General features: G+C 36.3%; 1 protein-coding gene across 2 annotated transcripts in view; it reads right to left on the reverse strand.

The window, feature by feature from the left end:
- PJA2 (praja ring finger ubiquitin ligase 2) overlaps window positions 1-22640 on the reverse strand; it is a 125057-nt gene that overhangs the window by 98050 nt on the left and 4367 nt on the right. For both annotated transcript variants that reach the window (XM_027869243.1, XM_027869244.1), the window contains exon 2: window positions 205-276. The gene's annotated coding sequence lies outside the window, so the exon portion shown is untranslated. The remainder of the gene's footprint in view (window positions 1-204; window positions 277-22640) is intronic.

Here is a 22640-nt window from a genome sequence, read left to right on the forward strand (position 1 = left end):
GAGAGATAACTTATTGGAGGAAAGTAAACAAATTTTTGTCCCACTTAAATACTTCTTCGTAGCTAAACAAAATATGGTGGTATCTTTTATTCTGTCAGCCAACTGTTCGTCAAGATTTAGTGTGCTAACAAATATGACTTATGAAGTCATCAAAAGATAAAGACCATAAATACTAGAGAAAGTATGACATTACATGTAACTCACCTTCTGGGTATTGATGTTATGGAAGAGAACAGTCTTCCTGGTTTTGCTGGCCCTTCTTGTGTCTAAATGCACCTGGGAAGAAGTTAAAAATTAAGATCAAAATCTCTTCTGCAAAGTGAAACTATTACAAAGTTCATATGTCTAGGTCTGTAAGTATGGCTTCAAGAAGTTATTTATCTCTTCTTAAATACTTTGCCTGTAGTTCCATGTGCTATTCTATCAAGGCAGTGCTCCCTTTGTTGTGACCACATGATCCAAAAAGTAAGAATTCAGCCATGGGGTGGTTGATGAAAAATACACAATTCCAAATATCTTTAAAATCCATGAATAATATTTACTGAGAAGATAAGGAGTAAAGAAACATAAATCCTTTCAGAATTGCCCTCATTTCCCCTTCTCCAATAGATCATATCCAACTATAGCAACATGGTATGATAGCATGAGCAATGAACTTTTAATCAGTAGACCTTAATTTAAATTTGGGCTCATTCACTTAACTAGCTATGTGACAACCAGCAAATCACAATCTTGGCGGCTCAGTTTCCTTATCTGTACAATGGGGATCATGATATTTGTATAACCTAGCTCACAAGGTTGTTGTGAAGAAAAAGCTTCAAAAATGTGGTAAAATGAACTATATCATGTGAACTACTTGACATTAACATACAATGACTTCCCAGAAACCTTTAACTTTTAGAAACTGCTTCCTAATTTCTTTTGGACAACTTATATAAATCCAAACTGGTAGGGCACAAACTTTAAAATCACAGATTTAAATAAGATTTTCTGAACCAAAATTTAATGTCTTAAATGTAAAGAATCGCCTTGTTTTCTTCCAAAGTTACATTATAGTAAATAATGGATAAGAAAAATGCTCATCTGCCACCTGACATATTTCCTCAAAATTCAGAATCTCAGAGCTGAATGGACCTTAGAAGCCATTTTAGTCTATAAAGTTCCTAGGGGTGGGAAATCTGCAGCCCAGGCCACATGTGGCCCTCTAGGTCCTCAAGTGCTGCCCTGTGACTGAATCTAAACTTCATAGAACAAGTCCCTTTAATAAAAGGATTTGTTCTGCAAAACTTGGGACTCAGTCAAAAGGCTGAACTTAAGGACCTAGCAGGCCACATCTGACCTCGAGGCCACAGGTTCCCCACTCCAGGACTCTAAACCATACCAAAAAAAAAAAAAAATCCCCTTTACAGCAAATAATTTTTGCATGAAGACTTCTAGAGAAGGGGCACCTACTGCTTCCTAAGGCAATTCATTCTCTATCTTATGACCACTCTAACCATTATGGAAGTTCCTTAAAGCAAGCCTAAATTGATCTCTTTTACTTCTACCTATTGCTGCTAGTTCTGTCCAATGGGGTCAAACAAAATAAAACTAATCCCTTTGCTACACTGCAGTCCTTCATATATTTGAAGACAATTACCATGTTCGCTCTCAATTCTTCTCTTATCCATTTCCCATCACTTCTACTCCAGCAATCAGTTCCTCTTTGAGGATAAAAATCAAAGCCAGAGAATCAGAATCACCTTTTCAAGGGTGAGAACCAGAGCCAATATAGCAGTTCACTTCACGGTTCCTCTATTTAAAAAAAAAATCATCCAAATTGAGAAATTAGGCTAATTTAAATATTAGCATTTGCTCATCTTGGGGCAGAAAGCACTCCAACAGGTATTACTGTTTTTCCTCTTCTGTTCTTGAAGAGGACCAATGACATCATAAGGGTGATGTCCTGCCTTACCTGTGAATTGTATATAAGTGAGGCAAAGCTGCACAAAGTCATCAGCTTCACTCTCTCCCTCAGAGTCATCAAAGTCCAGAAGCAAGACAAAGGTCAAGATAACTGGCCATGGCCTAAGATGCAGTGGGTGACCTGGGCCTTCCTAAACTGAGGTCTTTGCCAGGTGTCAGTTTGACTAAGGGCTTGGTGAGAGATGAGACAAAAGATGGCTCGATTTATCATCATAAAGATATCAATCTGGAAGGGGAAGATCTCAAAGTTTCTGGCCAGAACAGAAAACAATTGCTATTTACATTCATTCTAAGCCATCAAAACCTAAACAATGAACAACAGAGGCTCAGGTTGGGGCTATTATTGATCTGTTTTTCAATTTTGTTTAATTTTTTAATTTGCTCAATGGGGCAAGGGTAGTGGAAGGGACAGATGAATTTTTTTAAATGCTTGTACCTTGAAAAAAAATTTTAAAAAAGAAACTATTGATCTATGGTATCTAGCTTGATAAATATACATAAACTACTTTTCCCCTCCCGATTCCTACAAGTTTTGATTTGATTATAAGACCTACTCAAATATATTGTTAGTAGCTCTTGTTAATTGTACTCTATCCCTTGCTAGTGGTCTTTCATTCCTATCTTTTTAGTCATGGTCCTCAAACTCACGCCCATTCTCAGACACTATCTTTTTAACCCACTCTTCCATTTTTAAATCTATGTTTCTCTCTCCTGAAATCCTTATATCTGATTGGCAGCAATGATAACAATAAGATCTTCAGTTTCTTGCTCAAGACTTTGGTGATGATAAGGAATGTCCAAAATCCAAGTACCTATGTTTATTTTGTAAGTTATAATTTTTTTCTGCAATACATATTTATAGTACACATATTAAAATCATCAGATAAATGTGATTTCTATCTTCACAACTAGTTTTTTTTATGAATTTGTACAGTCACCTTATTGTCACCCTTTAAATAATCAGCAGTACCCAACCTGGTTTAAATTCTCTCTTCTCTCAAATGTGATGTGAGCTCATTAATGTTAAGAGTTACTTCTAGTGTATGAAGTCCAGGAGTGAAATGACCTTTCAGGGTGAAGAGGTTTTAGGGGCATTATAGAGAAAGTCCAGGAGACTCAGAAGGGTAGCCTGGAGAGGAATAAAGACATGGGTGGCCTGGAGTATCCATGTGCTTTTAAAAACGTCATGAACCCTTTCAGCAGTCTGGTGAACTCTATGGATGCCTTCTCAGAATGATGCTTTGAAATTTATAAATTAAAATACATAGGATTAGAAAGAAACCAATTATATTGAAATGCACTTGTTAAAATATTTTTTTAAAAACCATGTTCAAGGACCTCAAATTAAGAATATACGGATCAGATGATCTTTAAGGTCCCTTCCAGCTCTAAATCACTTCCTACACATGAACACACCAATGCTACAGCAAAAATAATAATAATAATAATAATAATAAATAATGGTATAAATGAAACTAAAATGGTAGGGAAATAAAATAACACAAAAATAAGAGGAAAGAAAATTTTAAATGGCAAATAAAATAAAATTTAACCTCAGGTTTATACTCTTGCTATTACTGTATTTTGTATACAGTGGTAAAAATATGAGATATAAGGTAATGAAAATATGAGATGAAAATAAAAAATCCAATAATTAGAAATCTCTCACTTTTTCATTTCTATCATTACTTACATAAACAATGAACCAAAGGAAAAATATGTTTCAAATGCCTATAAATTTCTCTAAAAATTTCTGTGAATGATAACAACCAATAATTTAACATTCTAAAACTGCTCTCCCTTGGACCTTTTGCAAACCAAAAATCCATCAAGGTAAAATCTACCAAGTGACACAAAACAAACAAACAAAAAAGCAAAGATTATCTAATTAACACCACCAGTTCTTAAGGAAACATGAAACACAGAACTGGTGCTCCATATAGTCTAGATAATTTTCGTAACTATTCATAACAAAAGGAAATACTGAATTCCCATCAACAATTGCCAGAAAAATATCTATTCTGGTCGGTCCTGGAGCCTTTTGATTAGCAAGTAGTAAAATTTCATTCAAGTATCATGTTTGTGCTACTCAATCACTTTTGTACAAATTCAAAGAGATTTCCTTTTGCAAAAATAGTTATCAAACTTTCAAAGGACACTGAGAAATCATATCAACAAAGAAAGTGAGTGATTAGTTTCCTTTCAATAATGTTATAAAAATGTTGGTAGAAGAGCTTCTGCCCAGTGTTTACTATCATTCTGAAAACAGGGAAAAAAATAACCCACTAGAAATAGAAATATCAATCACAGTGAATGTAATAGTAAAATAATTATAATAGTAACACTAATTAATATGTACATAACATCAAAAAGCACAAAACAATATTGGATATAAATAACAGACTCTATGTCTAGCTGCAAAAAGATATTAATTACCAACCCATGTTTTTCAATCTGGCGCCTGCTTCTCCTGCAGTTTCAACAGTTAGTCAACCTACATTAAACAGCTCTGGTTGTCTTTTGAACTAGTTGACCACCCTCCTCTCCTATATACTTTTTCCTTTCCGAGTATTTTTATGTATTTCTGTTCCCTCTTGGTTCTTCTTTACCTGTCTAACCACTCGTTCTGTGTCCTTTCATAGATCATTATCCATCTCCTACCCATTAATTAGGCGTATTACCCAAAGCTCAGTCTTCTTCTCTTTCATTACATACACACTCTTGTTGACCTCTTCAGCTTCCAAGGCTTCAATTATCACATATCCAGCCCTAGTATCTCTACTAACTCCAATCCCTCATTAACAACTGTTTTTTGGACATTTTTAACTATATATTCTGAAGGCATCTCAAACTCAAAATGCTCAAAACAAAACCCATTATCCTTCCCCATCCTCTTCCAAACTGTAGTATTTCTGTCAAGAACACTACCACCTTCACAGCCATACATTTTCAAAATCTTAATCCTCCTCATTCCCACTCACCCCACATACACAACTAGCTGCCAATCTTACTGATTTTTGCCTCTGCAGCACCTCTTTCATCTGTCCCCTGCTCCCTACTCATATGGACATCATTTTAGTTCAGGCCTTCTAGCTGGACTATTATAATAGCCTGCTAACTCATGCTTGGACTATTACAATAGCCTATTGGTGGATCTGCCTGGCTCAAGTCTTTCCCGGCGGCAATCCATCCTCTATTCAGCCACCAAGTGATTTTCCTAAAGCACAGGAAGGTAGGTAGACACGTGGCCCCCTTCTCTTCTCCATTTCTACCAAGTCACTCCCCTGCTCAATAAATTCCAGTGGCTCCCTACTGCCTCCAGGATCAAATACAAATTCTGTTTGGCATTCAAAACCTCCCCATCCTCCCCTCCAGCTTTCTTCTATCATGTAGCTTCTTGCCATGTAGGCTATGATCCAGGGGAACTATTCTCCTTGCCATTCCTTGAACAAGACATCCCATCTCTTGGCTCTGAGCTTTTTTGAAGTCTGTCTAACATGCCTAGAATTCTTTCCCTCCTTTTTTCCCAACTGTTCTTAATTCCAATGTCTTCTATTTCCTATTTATCCTGTACGTAGCTTGTCTGTACATATCTGCTGCTTGTTGTCTCCCCTGTTCAACTGTGAGTTCCCTGAGGGCAAGGACTGTCTTGACTTCTTCTGTATTCCTGGCTCTTGGTACAGTGCCTGACACTGTATTTAATAAATGTTTATTGACTGACTTTTCCCTTCCTCAAATCTATCCCTTCTCCAATCCATTCTCCACACAACTGCCAAAATGGCAGTCCTAAAGCCCAATTCTGACCTTGTCACACTTTGCTCAAGAAACTCCAGTACCCCCCATTGCCCCTAGGATTACATATAAACTCCTTATTTGGTAATTAAAGCCCTTCTTAGTCTGATTCCAGCCCACCTTTCGAGACCTATTGCCCATTAACCCCACTTCATACACTATTAACTGGCTGACTCGATGTTCCTCACATAAGACATTCCATCCCTTATCTTGGTGTTGACAAGCCCTGCCCCATCCCCCAGGTCCAGAATGATTCCTTCCTCACCTCTGCCTCTTAGAATCCTTGACTTTATTCACAGTTCAGTTCAAGGGCCACATCTTATAGGAGGCCTGCCTTCCTCTCTAACTGAAAGCACTTTCCTCCAAAATTACTTGATATTTATTATGTATATACTTATATGTGCACATGCTGTTTCCCTCAAGAAAATGCAAACTTCTCATGTGTAAGGATTATTTCTTTTTTGTCTTTGTATTCCCAGAATCTAGCAGATAACCCATCTTACAGAAGGTACTTATTGAACGAAATTTCCTCCACTAATGAAGATCAGGAAATAACTCTATGCTCTTAGAGAATTTCCTTGGGTAACAAAAGGTTAAGTAACTTCTCTAAGGTAACACAACTAGTACATAGCAGAGTTGAAGTTGAACCATGGTTATCCTGACTCCTGAGAAGTCTCAGTTCGCATATCTTGTGCAAAGTCTAAATGGAAGAGGGAATCTCTACAAGACAGTGAGGTCCTACAGGTACTCCCATTTGAAGATATGCTGGCTACTATCAAGCCCTGTTAACGTTTCAGGGCCTCCTCACTGAGATACACAACCACTCAAAAGAGAATGGTCAAATTCTCATATTCTCTCACACACACACACACAGAACACAGACATACAGACACATACACACATGCAGTGAATACTGACATTATAAGAAATACCTGAATGGGCAGTTCATTGAGTTATTCCAACAAGAAAGGGGAGCATGAGTGGGAAAGACAGGAACCACAGATGGACAAATTGAATTAATCTGACTTGGACTGTGGTGTATGGCTGACCAGACATGTGGTAGCTCATATTTGAGAGAGGAATGAAATGAAAAACACTCACAGGACACATCCAACTAGTTAAAAGAAAGTTTATTTTGCCATAGCATAGAAAAAACAATCAACAAGAATACAACATTTAGCTAGGTGGACATGCGGCCCTTTCTCTTCTCTGTTCAGAATCATGACTTAGTCCTTTATTCCACACAGGCAGCCTCTTTTATTACCTTAGGTGATCAGGAGACTGCCAGGAAGCCACATGAGCTCCACTGTCTTTTTTGGGGAAAAAACTAGCATCTATGTGGGGGAAGGGGGAGTGATAATGAATGGACAAGGACAGACCGTGGTAGATACTGACTCTATCACCAATTGCATCTGAAAAATTGTATGTTGCTTTTGATAAGTTGCTACCTGCTGAAAAAGCTCTTTTAAAAGAAAATCAATATTCTGCCAGAGACATTACATGACTGAAAATCTTAGAACACCATCATCTAAGAAGAATCAAAATTACAAGTGACCCAAAGTGTAACTGGAAAGATTTATATTGTGTCTAAGTGTGCTGTAGCATATCAATAGGAATATTTGCCAAGAAATGTAAAAGGCAACATTGAGAACATGTGTGACTATAAAAAGGTTTAGCAAGAGCAACAAACACGTCCTAAGTGTTGCACGGCTATACATGAAACATCTAAAGGATGTCCACTGTGCTGGGTAGATCTTCTCTAAAGAATTTATTTTTAAAAATGGACAATAATAACACAGGATGAGATGGCATAGATAGTCTCTAAGTTGTACCAATAAAGGATATGCTCCACCATCAATGAAATCAGACTTATTCAAATATATTTCAAGGATCTGTTATTTCACTTTTGTAAGTACTTCCTTCTTTGATGCAGATGACATCCCCTCTGAGTCTGTAAGCACTGCTATATCCTAAAAATTCAAAATGATGATTAATATAGCAATCAGTCCCTCTGTCCTTAGGTAGCCTGGTCCTAGAAAAATAGGCATGCAGTCCATTACTTGACCCTTCTGTAAAGCCTCATACCAGCACAAACTGGAAGCACTTGTATTTTTGTTGGCAAAAGCTTTCAGGTCACTTCAAGGTCAGAAGAAATCAGAATATAACTTAACCGTAATATATGAACAAAAAAAAATTTTAAAAGTTCAACTATTCAAGTACAATGCTAGCCTCATGACTAAGGTTAAATTCTGAGTGTCGCTGGAAAATTCTAGAAAATCTCTCTTCACCCTTGTTAAGTTACCAAACAAAAACAGAAGTTTTCTTCCTTCTTAAGGCCTTAATTTTGAGATTCACATACATACCACCAGGCTGATATGCTTATTTTAGAGGCAATGATGCTTTTAAAAATGTAAGTTATTTCTCCATTTATGACACAGCACTGGGAAACCCAGGCTTTTAAGAAACCATGTTTTATAAAAGTCACTTTATAAAATCTTTATTTGACTGATAAAATCTCACTTACTGAGCATGTAGTCAAATGAATTTAGACATACATAAATGGAAGAGTAACCTGGTTTCTGAACTTGATTTCAATATATAAAATAACTATATAATATTTACTACAACAATGACTTCAATCCTAGTCGAACAGATAGAGAACAGAGGTTCACCTATGCAAGACCATGCAGTCAAAATGACAATAATCAAGCTTCACCCACACACTGAAATATTTTATCAGCTTTATACAGGTCTGATTCACATTTGTGAGAATAACTGTAACTTCTCCCAAAAGAACACACTGAAATGAAGGTCAGAACTTCACAATTCAAGCATGGACAGAGAGTAACAAGTTTAATTTGCTTAAGCGGATCCTCAAGCAACTACTGAGTGAGCTGACATCCTGAAAGAACAGTTACCAAATGGGTATCTATAACCATTCTTCTATGTCAAGTCAATTAGCATTTAATAAGCCCCTACTATGTGGCAAACACTGTGCTAAGTGCTGGAGACACAAAATAAGGCAAAAACAAAAACAGTACCTGTTTTCAAGGAGCTCAGAGTCTAATGAGAGCAACAACATGCAAATAACTTTGCACACACACACACACACACACACACACATACACACACACACATATATACAGGATAATTGGAGATAACTGGAAATAGGAGACAAGACTAGTGAAGGCTGGGAAAGATTTCTTACAGAAGGTAGGGCATTAGCTGAGACTTGAAGGAAGTCAGGAAAGCTGGGAGGCAGAAATGGGGAGGGAAAGAATTCTAGGAATAAGGGACAGGCAGTGGAAAATACCTGCAGTTGGGAGATGGGAGTGTCATGGATGAGGAACAGCAAAGAAGCCAGTGTCGTTGGACTGACAGAGTATGGGGGTGGGGGGGTGGTGGTAACTGACACATAGCTATCACTTTAATATTTTCCTTAAGACAAGTCTGAGAGTTAGAGAAACTCTTGCCCTGAAAAACCCACTGCAGTAACAGGTCTTAATTTTTTCAAAAGCTGTGGTGAGGATAGAGGACAGGTTTCAGTGATTTCAGTGACAGAATTTCCTGGGTGAATAAACTTCCTATACTACTTAATTTCTCAGTGTTCTAGTCCTCCTTCAGGCCTTGCTCTCCTAACTGGCAACTAGCCAAGGTCCATCATTTCACAAAGGGTCTCAGTCAAATTTACTTCTTCACTCCCATCTTGACTTAATCTCCTGACTTCTCCAGTTCCTCACTTGGCACCATGCTACCAACCAGGTATACTTCCTTCTCTCCCCCCACTTTTCATTTCTCTTTTATGTATTGTCTACCCCATTAAAATGTAAGTTCCTTGAGGAAGAATTGTCTTGTTTGTTTATATTTGCATCCCAAGTGCTAAGCAGTATCTGGCACATAGTAAGCACTTAGTAAAATACTTTATCTATCTATTTAAGTTCTGGAGTGGCTAAAGTGTTGGACCTCAAGATAGGAAGTTCAAGTCCTATCCCCTATCCCAGACCTTAATAGCTAAGTCATTCTGAGAAAGACTTGACTTCTGTACTTCAGTTTCTTCATTTATAAAATGGGAATAAGAGTAGCACAAGCTTCCCAGGGTTGTTATGAGGACAAAATGAGATGATATATGTAAAGTGTTTTGGAAACATTAAAGTACTATATAAGTATTGGCTGTTATTTCTATGTACCTACCAACACAAGGAGGTATCTCTACAACTTATACTTCTAACTCCCTAGACCACTGACAGATAAACTGACTTGCCCAGGGTCACAGGGAAAATATGTATTGAACTCAAGACATTTAACTCAATTTTCAATTTTTCTGACTTAAAGGCTGGCTCTCTCAACTATGCCACTGATGGCTTTTATTAGAGATAGTTCAAATAAAAATCATTCAGATTTAGCAATAAGAGGTCAATGGTGAAATTTAAGAGAGTAATTTCAGAAACATAATGGAGTTAGAGGGTAGACTGAAAAGAACTGAGGATTGAGTGGGTAGTGAGTAAGTGGAATCAATTACTCTTTCCAGAAGTTTAGCAATAAAGGGAAATATCAACATAAAATTACAGTTTAAGGGGAGGTCATTTTAAGGACAGGAAAGAACTGAACAAGTTTGTTTGTAAGCAACAGAGAAGGAACTAGTATACAGTCAATTCTCATCATTCATGGTAGTTACATTCTATAAAGTTGCTGTGAACACGGAATAAGCAAATTCTAAACCACTACTGCTAGGGGAAATTAGGGGCCAGGTTCCTTGGAGCCTCTGGTTATAACATTTTCATCAAATGATAAATTCATAATCTTGTTTTATGTGTTTGTTTATACCTTCTTTAACACAAATATTTCTTTCAAATACTTATATGCAGTATTTCTTTATAATAAATCAATTTCAATTATAGCATTTTTGTGTAGCATACCCAACTACGCTATAATTGTACACTTTAACTCTTTCAGTTATACACACACATATGCACACAATAAATAGTACTCATATACAGTAAATGTAAATGCAATTCCATTCTGATATTTTAGCCACAGTGGGAGGGATGATTCTTAGAGTCTTAGGCCATCACTGTCAATGCTGATTCCAATGCCTTTTTTTTTTTTTTTTTTGCGATCTTGTCCAGGTCTTTGTTGGTGAGTTCTATTGCCTTCTCTCCCCAAAGTTCCTCCATGTCTTCTTGCTTCATCTTGTCAAAGCTTTCCTCACTTATTTGCCATGACATATGCATTATGTTTTTGACACTGTTCTTTACGTTCTCTGTAAACACCTTCAGAAACTTTTCACATCTATTCAAATATTTTTGTAACCATAATTAATAGCCTGCTTAATGCTGAGCCAAACTGTGCCAACATAATCAATAATATGTATAGTGATGACTTCCAGTAGTCCATCATAGTGGTTTCCCTGCTGGCATCAAGAGCGCAATAGTGAGCTGTGAAAGCTTTTATTATTCCCTGATCTAGGGGCTAGATGACCAATGTAGTGTTTGGGGACATGAAAAGAACCTCTATGTTGGGGTAGGCATTTTCAAGTTCCTTACAACAATGGGCTAGGGCATTATTCAAAATTAATAAGACCTCAAAGGCAAGTATTTTGCCCTGGAGATAAGAGTTTAGCTTCTAGGATGAAGTGATTATAGAAACAATGCCAGAATATATTGAGCATAATCCACCTTTTATTGTTCTGCCTCCAATGGATTGCACACAGCTCAGGTTTTGTAAGTGCTTATAAATTTGGGGTTCTGTACACTATTAGGGGATTGCACTAAAAGCAGCCCTTGGTGTTGGCACACAACAGAAAGGCTGCATGATCTCTGATTTAAAGCCAGGGTCTTTAGAGACTACTTGCATGACATTGGTTCTTTGCAAATGCCCTTGTATAACAAGGCAGTTTCATGAGAACCTGCTCTTCTACATAACCCTTTGTAAATATAACACTTAACAAGTATTTTAAAAAAATCCTTCCAGATTCCTGATCTGCAGAACCTGCTTCACCTGCAAGTTTAACACTTTTCACGATCTACAACTTGTGAGCCAGTCAGTACTAGTTGAAAAGGGTTTCATTTTTCCTGACCCTAGGTAACATGATTGTAAATTTCTTTGGCTTTCAGCCTCACAACAAAGCTATCTGCTATGCTTTGTTTGTTTTTTTTTAACCAGTCATCATCTTATGAATCCATAAATTTAACCATTTTTCCATCTTTTCCATAGTTTCATCATGCACTACAGCACTTTCCAGAGTGGCCTCAGATCAGCGAATTTCCTCTTCCTTTTGCTGGATATACTATATTTGTTGATTCATTAACACTGAACTCAGAGCTGACAGCACCATCATTCATGCCTAAATATTCATCTCATCTATCTTATTTTCTCCATAAAGTATATCACAGCCTTCTTGGACTTAGATACACTAGAGAATACTTCAGTACTTGGTGAAATCACCACTAAAAACTACTAAAATGTAAAAAATGTGGTACTAAATAGACCACAAAAAGCACGCTGTTTTTCCTACCACCTCTGTGTACATCTGTAAATGAGCACAAAAGCACCATGAGTATTGATTTGGGGGTTACAAATAAATTTTAGTAAGAGAATTTCCAAATACAGAAACCAAGAATAATGAGGATCGACTAGCTAAGGAGACTCAAGATAAAGTAGGGGTTGGTAACCAGTGCGCAAAGATCCTGAGGGAAATAGTATGATCAAGAGTGTAAGTAGAAAAGTTAACACATGACAGAATGGCTACCTAAGACTACAGTAAAGAAAGAAAAGATGGGTGAAAACATATTCTGAGGTGGGGAAGATGGAAAATGAAGCAGCTTAATGGATGGTCTTAAAAGTGAGGTAATCTATAGAAAAACAGATCAGGCATATAATTTGGGGTTGAAGGAAATGTTATGAAAGGCCTCTGTAGAGAATATGATATAAAGTTACTAAGATACATCAAAAGAATATTAAAAGTGTCAACATAAAAATGAGAAGAGAGCTAGATAAGGTGTTTTTCCTAGTTGTGACTAGGGGAAAATTCTTAACCAAATGAGGAATAGAAATGATCATAAAAGATAAAATACGTAATTTCAAATATATGAGATAAAATACATTTCAAAATCACATTTCAGGGTAAAGAAGGAGTCCTGCCAAATTACTTTTATGACATAAATACTACATAAGAGACAGCAAAAACAGACAAAGAAAACTATAGGCCAATTTCCCTAAGTATCAATGGAAAATTTTTAAATAAAATATTAGTAGAGAGAATACAGCAATATATCACAAAGATCATACACAATGAGCAGGTGGGATTTGTACCAGGAATGCAAGACTGGTTCAATAATAGGAAAACTATAAACCTAACTGACCATATCAATAAAAGAAACAACAAAAATCACATGATTATATCAATTTTCAGTCATGTCCAACTCTTTATGACCCCATTTGGGGTTTTCTTGGCAAATATACTGAAATAGTTTGCCATTTCCTTTTCCAGTTCATTTTACTGATGAGGAAATTGAGGCAGACAAGGTTAAATGACTTGCCCAGAGTCACACAGCTAGTACGTATTTGTCTAAGGCTAGATGTGAACTTAGAAAGATGAATCTTCCTGACTCCCGGCCTGATATTGTATCTGCTGAGCCACCTAACTGCCCTGATTATATCAATGGATGCAGAAAAATCTTTTTACAAAATACAATACCCATTCCTGTTAAAAACACTAGAAAATATAGTACTAAATAGAACCTTTCTTAAAATGATAAGTAGTATCTATCTAAAAGCATCAGCAAGATTTATCTGTAATGGGGAAAAATTTTTTTATAGCAAGTGTTTCTTATAAAGACCTCATCTCTCAAATAGAGAGGGAACTGAGTCAAATTTATAAAAATAAGAGCCATTCCTCAATTGATAAATGGTAATGGATATGAATAGGCAGTTTTCCAAAGAAGAAATCAAAGCTATCAATAATCATAGGAAAAAATATTCTAAATCACTAATAACTAGAAAACTGAAAATTAAAACAACTCTAAGCTATGACTTCATACCTATCATTGGCTAACATGACAGAAAAAGAAAATGACAGATTCTTGAGGGGATATGGAACATAAATGCACTGCTGGTAGAGTTGTCAACTAGTCCAACCATTCTGGAGAACAATTTGGAACTATGCCCAAAGGGCTATAAAACTGTACATACCCTCTAACCCAGCAATACAACTATTAGGCCTGTATCCCAAAGAGATCAAAGAAAAGGGGAAAGGACCTATTTGCACATAAATATTTATAGCAGCTCTTTTTTAGGTGGCAAAAAGTTAGAAATTAAGAAGATGCCCATTAGCTGGGGAACAGTCGAATAAGTTGTGGTACATGATTGTGAGGGTGTATTATTATCCTATAGGAAATGATAACTAGGATGTTTTCAGAAAAACCTGGGAGGACTTATATGAACTGATACAAAGTGAAGCAAGAACATTTTATACAGTAACAGCAACATTGTAATGATGATCAAATATGAAAGACTTAGCTACTTTGATCAAGACAACGATCCAAGATAATTCCAAAGGACCCATGATGAAAAATGCTATCTACCTACTACTAACAGAGAGAACTGATGAACACTGAGTGCAGACTGAAGTATACTTTTTCTACTTTTTTTTATTTTTCTTGCTTTTTTGGTGTGTTTTTCTCTTGCAACATGACTAATAAGTTTTGCATGACTTCACATGTATAATCAATATTGCATTGCTTGCCTCCTCAAGAAACAGGTGAGGAGCAGAGGAGAGAGGGAAAGAATTTGGAGCTCAAAATTTTTAAAAATGCATGTTAAAAATAAAAATGTAATTGGAAAATATTTAAACACAATAAGTAAAAATACATTTTTAAAACTCATATAAAAACATATTTCCAATACTATTTGTACAAACAAAATCAACATAACAAGGATAAGGAAGGAAGTAGTAGATTGGAAATCTTTGCACCAAATACCTCTTATAAGGGTCTAATTTCCATGATAAGCAGGAAACTAACATAAATATACAAAAACATGGTTATTTCCCAGTGGAGAAGTATTTAAAAAGATGAACAAACAGTTATTAAAAAGAACCATTGCAAACTGTTAACAACTGTATAACAGAATGCTTCAAATCACTAACAATAAAAGAAAAGCAAAGAAATCAAAACAACCCTCAAGTTTCAAGTTACAACTAGAAAATTGGAAAAGAGCAAAAGACAGGAACAGACAGCATTTGGGAGAGTGTAAAAGAGGCATATTGATGTATTTTTGATGGAACCATGAATTTGTAAAGCAATTTGGAATTATGCATATAAAGTGACCATAATATTCACACCTTTTGACCCAAAGAGTCTTCTACTAGGTATACACTCTGAGGTCACTGATAAATAGAATGTCTCTATATGCATCAAAATATTTATAGCAGCACTTCTTATGGTAGCATAGAACTGGAAAGCAGATGTCCATCATATGGGAAATGGCTAAACAAATTATGAATTCAATTAATGGATTACTGAGCTGTAAAAAAAAAAAGAGCATAATAATTAGAGAAACATAGAAAGCCATATAACTGATTATAAGTGAAATAAGCAGGGACAGGAAAACAATAAATATACAAACAAGAACTGAATAGGGCAAAACTATAAAAAATAGGCTTAACCCCCAATGAGACATGGGAAGACACCTTTCCCCATTCATCTGCAGAAGTAAGTATCCACAGGTGTGCAACACCACAGATTACATCAGATTGTCCTCTATATGCGGAATGGTTTTCCTGTAAAAATAGGAAATGTAAGAACCAAAGATAGCCATACAAAAATCTTTAAAAAACAAAACAAAACAAGGAACCATATTAAAGACTCCTCTAAGACACTGGTAAGAGTAGTGGAAATCAAAACAACTCCAAGATTTCACTTCCCATCCATTAGCAAAGATGACAAAAAACCAAAATGCCCTATCTCTCTATGAGATATGTTAGAGGGGTTTTAAGAAGATAGGAACCACTAATATACTATTGGTGCAGATGTGAACTGGTCCAACCATTCTACAAAGCATTTCCTTCAACTCAGAGCTTCCACTGCTAAGCATATGCCCCAAAGACCTCAAAGAGAAGGTCCACTTACACTAAAATATTTAAAGCATCTCTTTTTGAAACAGCAAAGAACTGGAAACAAAGTAAATGTCCACCTACTGCGGAATGGCTAAACAAGTTGTGGTACATAAAGATACTGGAATATTACTTTGCCATAAGCGAAGCATGGGATATTTATATGAATTAACATAAAGTGAAGTAAGTAGCGCCAAGAAAACAATATACACAGAGGTTACAACAATGTAAATGGAAAAAACAGCCAAAACAAAACAAAACTGGATACCATATAATTATAAGAGCCAAACTTAGCCCCAAAGAAGAATTGTAAGAATGTATCACCCTTTCTATTTTGTAGAGGTGAGGGACTATGGATTAGGAATAGTGGATATAATGGTGGATTTGACTGATGTGTTGGTTAGTTTTACTAAACTGGTTTTTTCCTCTTTTTTTTATTCTTTGTTAAAAGGGATCGATCTTTGGGAGAGAAAAGAAGGAATACAATGGGAAATGAAAGCGAGTCTTAAAAAAACATAGCAATAAAAAACTGTTTTAAAATTTTTAAAAAGCAAGTCAGAGATTATTAAAAAGATTACTGAGCAAGATAAAGTGTCCAGTTGAGGGTAGGTAACCTAATAACTGATGTTTTATAACTTTCTCTATATTAAAAAAAATTTAAAGAGAAAAGAGAGGAAAGTAGTTATTGGTTAGGATGTATTGTAGAGTACATGATTGTTTGAAAAAGATGATGTGCTAGGACCTAAATACACCATTAAAACCTAAAAATGCACCATTAACTGACAAAATTAGAAGAATTTCTTATAGATTCCTTCATTCAATCCAAGGTGCACAGTACCTCTAGAAGCCTGTAAGAATCCTGAAGTAACCAGCTGGAGAATATCAAAAGCTATTGCAAAGCAGCCCCAGGGCAACTGGAAAGGCAACCTAATGCCAAGTGGAGCCCAACTGTGCCTTGTTGAGGACTAGTGAAAGGTCTCTAGGCAAAGATTAGCCCAGATGATCCTAAAGACACGTTGCAGGGGGCCCTGCATAAAAGTCAAGGCAGCAGCCCCAAGCCCAATAACAAAGAATCCTTAGATAATTCCATATTACAGGCTGGGAGGAAAAGCTATGCAAACACATGGAGGCAAAAAAGAATGACAAGTCTGAGAAATATTCAGCAGGCCAGCAATCTGTTCAATCAACCAACAAACATTTTTTAAGTTCCTACTTGACTCCAGGTACTGGACTACGCACTAGAACACTAAGGAAGAAATATGAAATAATGCTAGAACGGTAGGCTGAGGCAATATTATAAAAGGCCATAGACCTAGCTAAGGAATTTGCATTTTATCCTAGAGTCAATAAGGAGCTACTGAAGGTTTTTCAGTTGTCAGAGCCTTTTATAAGGATTATTTTGGCAATTGTGTTAAGGATGGGTTAAGAAAAGAGAAACTAAAGATAGAGAGAGCACTAAAGATTGCCTTTTGCCTAAATTATTTATGCTAAATACAATGATGGTCTGAACTAGGGTGGTGGCCATGCCAGGGAGATGAGAGCAATCCAGCCTCAAAACTGGCCTTTAAATACAAAATTGTGATTGAGAGTTTTCAATAAAGAGCATATATTAAAGTTTCTCAAATAAGCCTTAAATAAAACAAACCAAAATATCCACTGACTCCACTATATTACTTAGCTGTTATACATGCAGATCTGACACTTTATGATTTACTATGCTTAAATTTGAATTTACATAAATTAATAAAGTGGAAGAGAAATAGGTACTCAAAGAATTTACAAAGCTAAACCATTAGATAAGAAATATTTATGTTGTATTCCCTTTGAAGAGTAAAAGAATCAAGTATATCTTATTTTCTCTTCTTTCTCTACTTGACTTCCAGAAGAGTTACAGTTATCCTAAAAAGGAGGAAATACATATCCGTCTCTCAAATTTTCTGCTCTCAGATGATTAGGCACCCCAGAAAATAAAAATGCAATTATTATGAGCTTAAACCCCCATGATTATTTCCTCTCTCAGTTGTTAATTATCATTTTTAGGATAAAAAAATTAGACTAAACATTAACTTTTTTAATCCCCTTATTTAATTTTCTTCAATAATCATAAATCATCCCTTCTGTTTATCCTAACTCCTCAACCTGATCCTCTAATTTTATTGTTTCCCACACTTTTTGAACATAGTACTTTCTAGTTCACTGACAGTATTCTTTTGTCTATGTGTATATGTAAAACAATCTTTTCATGTAGCTTCCAATTCTTGTCTTTCAATCTTCTCCTGAATTCCTCAATTATCTCTGTTGCAAATTTTTATTTTTAAAAAACTGGCATGGAATATGACAATGTCCTATTTACTCCCCTTATTCCTTATCTTTCTGCTTTTCATCAGTCAACAAGTATTTGTCAAAGCCTTATACTGGATCAGCACTGCCTTAGCTACTGCTGGGGATACAAAGTATAAGGCATGGTTCCCTACCCACAAGCGGCAGCTATTCTCATCCCTGTAGTTGTTTAAGACATTATGAGTTTGAGATGTCTAAGAGGTAGTCAATGATGTGAGAGACTGGAGGCTCAGGAGAGAGGTTAAAACTGGATAAACAGAACATATGTATAGAAATAAGTGACAGGGAGTTGAAGAGATCATCAAGCAGGACAGCACAGAGGGAGAAAAAGTCCAAGACAGAGTCCTGAGAGACACTCATGGTTAAGGGGCACAACTTGCAATGATGACTCGGCAAAAGCAACTCACTAGTTGTTAGGCAGGTAGAAGAATGAGAGCAGTGTCAGGAAAACAGAGGGAAGAGTATCCAGAAGAGAGTGATTAACACTGTCAAAAGTTACAGAGAGGTCAAAAAGAATAAGAAATGGATAAGAATAGATTTGGCAATTAAGAGGATGATAATTCTAGAGACAGCAATTTAAGCTGAATGATGATGTCAGAAACCAGACTGCAGAGGGTTTAGAAGTGAGAGGAGAGAAAAGAGAGGCAAGTTAGCATAAATGGCTTTCTTAAGGAATTCAGACTCAAATGGGAGGAGAAAGCAAAGGCTCAAGAGATTTTTTTTTTAAGGATGAGAGGAAAAGGAGTGTTTTTAGGCAGCAAGAAAGTATAGTAGGATAGGGGGAATTGGAGATTAGTGAGAGAGATTAGAGAGAAATTGGAGATTAAAATAATCAAAGGGAACAATCTGCTGAAGGACTCAGAAGGCATTCACATGGGTGCATTTAGAGTGGTCTGCCTTGGCAAGAAGGACCATCTTAACATGTGACACAGGTGGAGGAAAAAAGGAAAACAACCTGAGTGATATGAGACTGTTACAGTAAAAAGGGATTTTGCTTTTACCCATCATTTTGTGAAGCTAAATTTCAGATGCCTATATGTCACCTGATTTTAAATCACAAGATTAATCCCCCCCTCCCAAAGGTCACTCAATTTTAAATGTCACAAAACTAATCCCTCTTCCTCTCACTTCAGTGTCTCCCAACACCTCCTCCCCCATCCTTTTCCACCCCTCAACGATGAGAAACCAGGTGCCAAAATCCCTCTAATCCTGTTTTTCCTTCCCTCCAAATTGTATTAACTGTGAGAAACCAAGCTTCTGGGGCCTTGGCTTACCTAGAATCTTAGAGCCTGGTTTTTTTTGTTTGTTTGTTTTGTTTCTGTTTTTTTGGCAACTGAATACATTGCTAAATAAATAAGATGTTATCAGCCCTGTGAACAGTGGTGCAATAAAATTCTAATGTAGTAACCCCCAAGCAAGGTGGGGAAACTTACCAATTTGCTTGTAGTAAAGAGTGAGTTTCATCTGAGATTATTTGGCTATCATTTATGAAAATGATGAAACTGTACCTGTTAATAAATAGTCTGTACTGAGGTTACCTAATCTTTGAGCCAATTTAGTAACCATAAACCTTAGATTCGAAGATTTCAATCTTGCCTTAAGGGTAAACAGGCAATACAGTCGGAAGGCTTACTACAGTCAGCATTTTTCTGGGGGTTTTGAGTCGGCTATCAGGTATTCACTGTATGTGTTCAGAATATGGTTATTCTTAATTTACAGATGATATGTCGTTATATTTGCTTATTGTTAAATGTTACTAAAACATGAGAAGAACAACTTAGCCCTAAACTGTGATGCGTGAAATTTTGTTATTGAGGTAAGATCATCTGGGATTATAATTGATACAATTCTAAATTTTGATTTCAGGAGTGACTGAGAGGCAGCTGGGTAGCACAGTGGGTAGAGTGCCAGGCCTGGAGTCAAGAAGACTCATCTTCCTAAGTTCAAACCTGGCCTCAAGCACTTGTTAGTTGTATGACCCTGGGTAAGTCACTTAACCTTGTTTGCCTCAGTTTCCTCATCCGTAAAATGAGCTGGAGAAGAAAACTACAAGCCAGTCTGGTATCTTTGCCAAGAAAACCCTAAATGAGATCACCAAGGGACAGACTCAATTGAAAAACAACTCAACAACAACTGTCTGAATTGTTATTAAGCCAATAATCCACCTTTCGAAGGAAAACACCAGCTGCTGCCCAAAGGGAGTGCAGACAACTGGTACGGGTGGATGTCTAAGATAGGAGCCTTGTGACTCAGTTTCCATTATGCTATTTCCTTTCTGAACAGTAAATTTTCCCACCTGGTTAATCCTGAGCTTGGCCATTATACACTGTGAACAATGTGGAACTTTGCTGCATGAATAGTTGTTAACTATGACTCTTGCCTGAAATCAAAAAGAGCTAAGGGAGTATTCCCTCCTTTGTTATGGCTTGTGTCAGACCAATCTGTGCCCTTGCAGGAACAGTCTTGATATTGTCATAACCATGTCCCTCGTTTTCCTTTTTTAACAAATTTATGTAACCTGGGCAGGTAAAGAATGAATGTTTTTCATTTCAATACTAAATATATTAATACTAAAACATCTGAGTTACTATAAGAGGATGCAAGTATAAAAGATCCTAACTGTTTTCAAGCTGAATTTATAGTCAATTCTATATCCTATATAACTGGGTAAAAAAATTCTTAGCTTTTTTGCTACTAATTATATATTCATATGTAAGATTAGGTCCTTAAAGTATGTCATTCTTTCAGGATGATATGGGGCTAATATCTTCAAAAGGGGGGAATGGGACAAAGATGTAAAAGTCTTCTAACTAAATGGAGTAGTAAATTTTGAGAAAGCAACAAGTAAGACTTTTCTATAAGAACTAGGGATATATATGTGTGTATGTGTGTGTGTGTATGTATATTTACATATGTATATGTATATGATCGGTTTCCAAATCTTTCTAACAGAATATACAAGCTTTAAGTTTGTTTTGGTAACAAGTTCTCAAAATTGGATTAAGGATTTTACATTTCAAATCACATTGATAATTGTAAAGAAAGTGAAATTATTTTCTTATTTTGAAGTCTCTGTCTGATAATTTTAAGAGACAGAAGGGCTCATTTTCCAAGTCAGGCCCTCATGGATTCTTTTTAAGATTCCTCCTTCAGTCCATTGATGGCAGTCTCCACATCAGATAGAAGGGTTTAGGTAAAGATAGAAAGAGCAAGGGATATGTAAAAACAGAAAATTTTCTAAAGTTTCAAGTGAATTATGGGTTACTAATTTGATGCTCATCTTATAACTATTTTTAATAGGATCAGAACCATAAGACTTGAGCTGGTTTTCGCCACATGAACAAGTCATTGGAAAAGCAAATTTAGGAGGTTGTACTAAATTGTATTAAGTCCTGTTACTGGCAGATTCTAGCAGAATTACCTGGGAATCTCTAAAAGTGACTTGGAACCTGATAAGCAGATCTACTAGAGGGAACACCCTTCAAGGCTGCCCTGAGAATGAGACCTATTGAAAAATGTCCAAGAGAAGATGTTTCTGGGAACCACGTGATTATATTGGACATCTGGGACTCAAGATGAAATATGCTGATTAAATAGACATTGGGAGTGGGTTCCAGGTTACAAGGAAACTTGATGTTAATACTGATGACCATTATTGTATTACTTCAGTTTTTTGGGGGGTTTTTTTTTTTTTTTTTGGTTTCATGGTGTTTATGTTTGCTGAGTTTTCTTGGTGACCTTGATGACATGTAAATCTCCTCTCTCAAACTGGTCCATGGTGAACCCTTTAAATATAGTCTGATCTATACCCTGACTTAGTTTACCTATGAAGTCTATTTAACAAGGTTTGTCTCCTTTGGGGTTATATAAGATTTTAACTCTGCTTGTACTCTTTGTGTCTCTTATCCTACCCCTCTGATGCCCCTTAAGGTAAACTACCATTCCATCCAGAATTCCCTAGTAGATAAAGCTTTAAATAAGTGATCCTGGGGTTTGAGTAGCCCAAGGGAAATAATGTTACATTAAAAATGAGCACAAGTAACTCCATTTTACTTTTATCCACCATTTTGTGAAGTTAAGTTTCAGCTGCTTTTAAGTCACCTAATTTCAAGTCACAAGATTAATCCCCCCCTCCCAAAGGTCACCAGATTTAAGGAATGTTACAAAACTAACCCCTTCCCTTTCACCTCAGTGTCCCCTGGGTCCTTGATTTATAGAGAGACTTTTTTGTGAATGCAATGCTAAATAAATCATTTGTCTAGATGTGACTTGGTTGCTTTTTTTCTTTCCTACCATAGAAAGATGATGAGAAGGAGTTCTTGTTGAATGGCCTCATTTTTTTGGTTAGGCATGAAATAAGGCGGGGGGGGGGAGGGTACAATAGGATGTTCGAGGAAATATGAAAAAATTTGCAATAGCCATTGTGGTGAGT

This window comes from Vombatus ursinus, unplaced genomic scaffold (assembly GCF_900497805.2).
Source record: "Vombatus ursinus unplaced genomic scaffold, bare-nosed wombat genome assembly UNPS02014792.1, whole genome shotgun sequence".
NCBI classification, from domain to species: Eukaryota; Metazoa; Chordata; class Mammalia; order Diprotodontia; family Vombatidae; genus Vombatus; species Vombatus ursinus.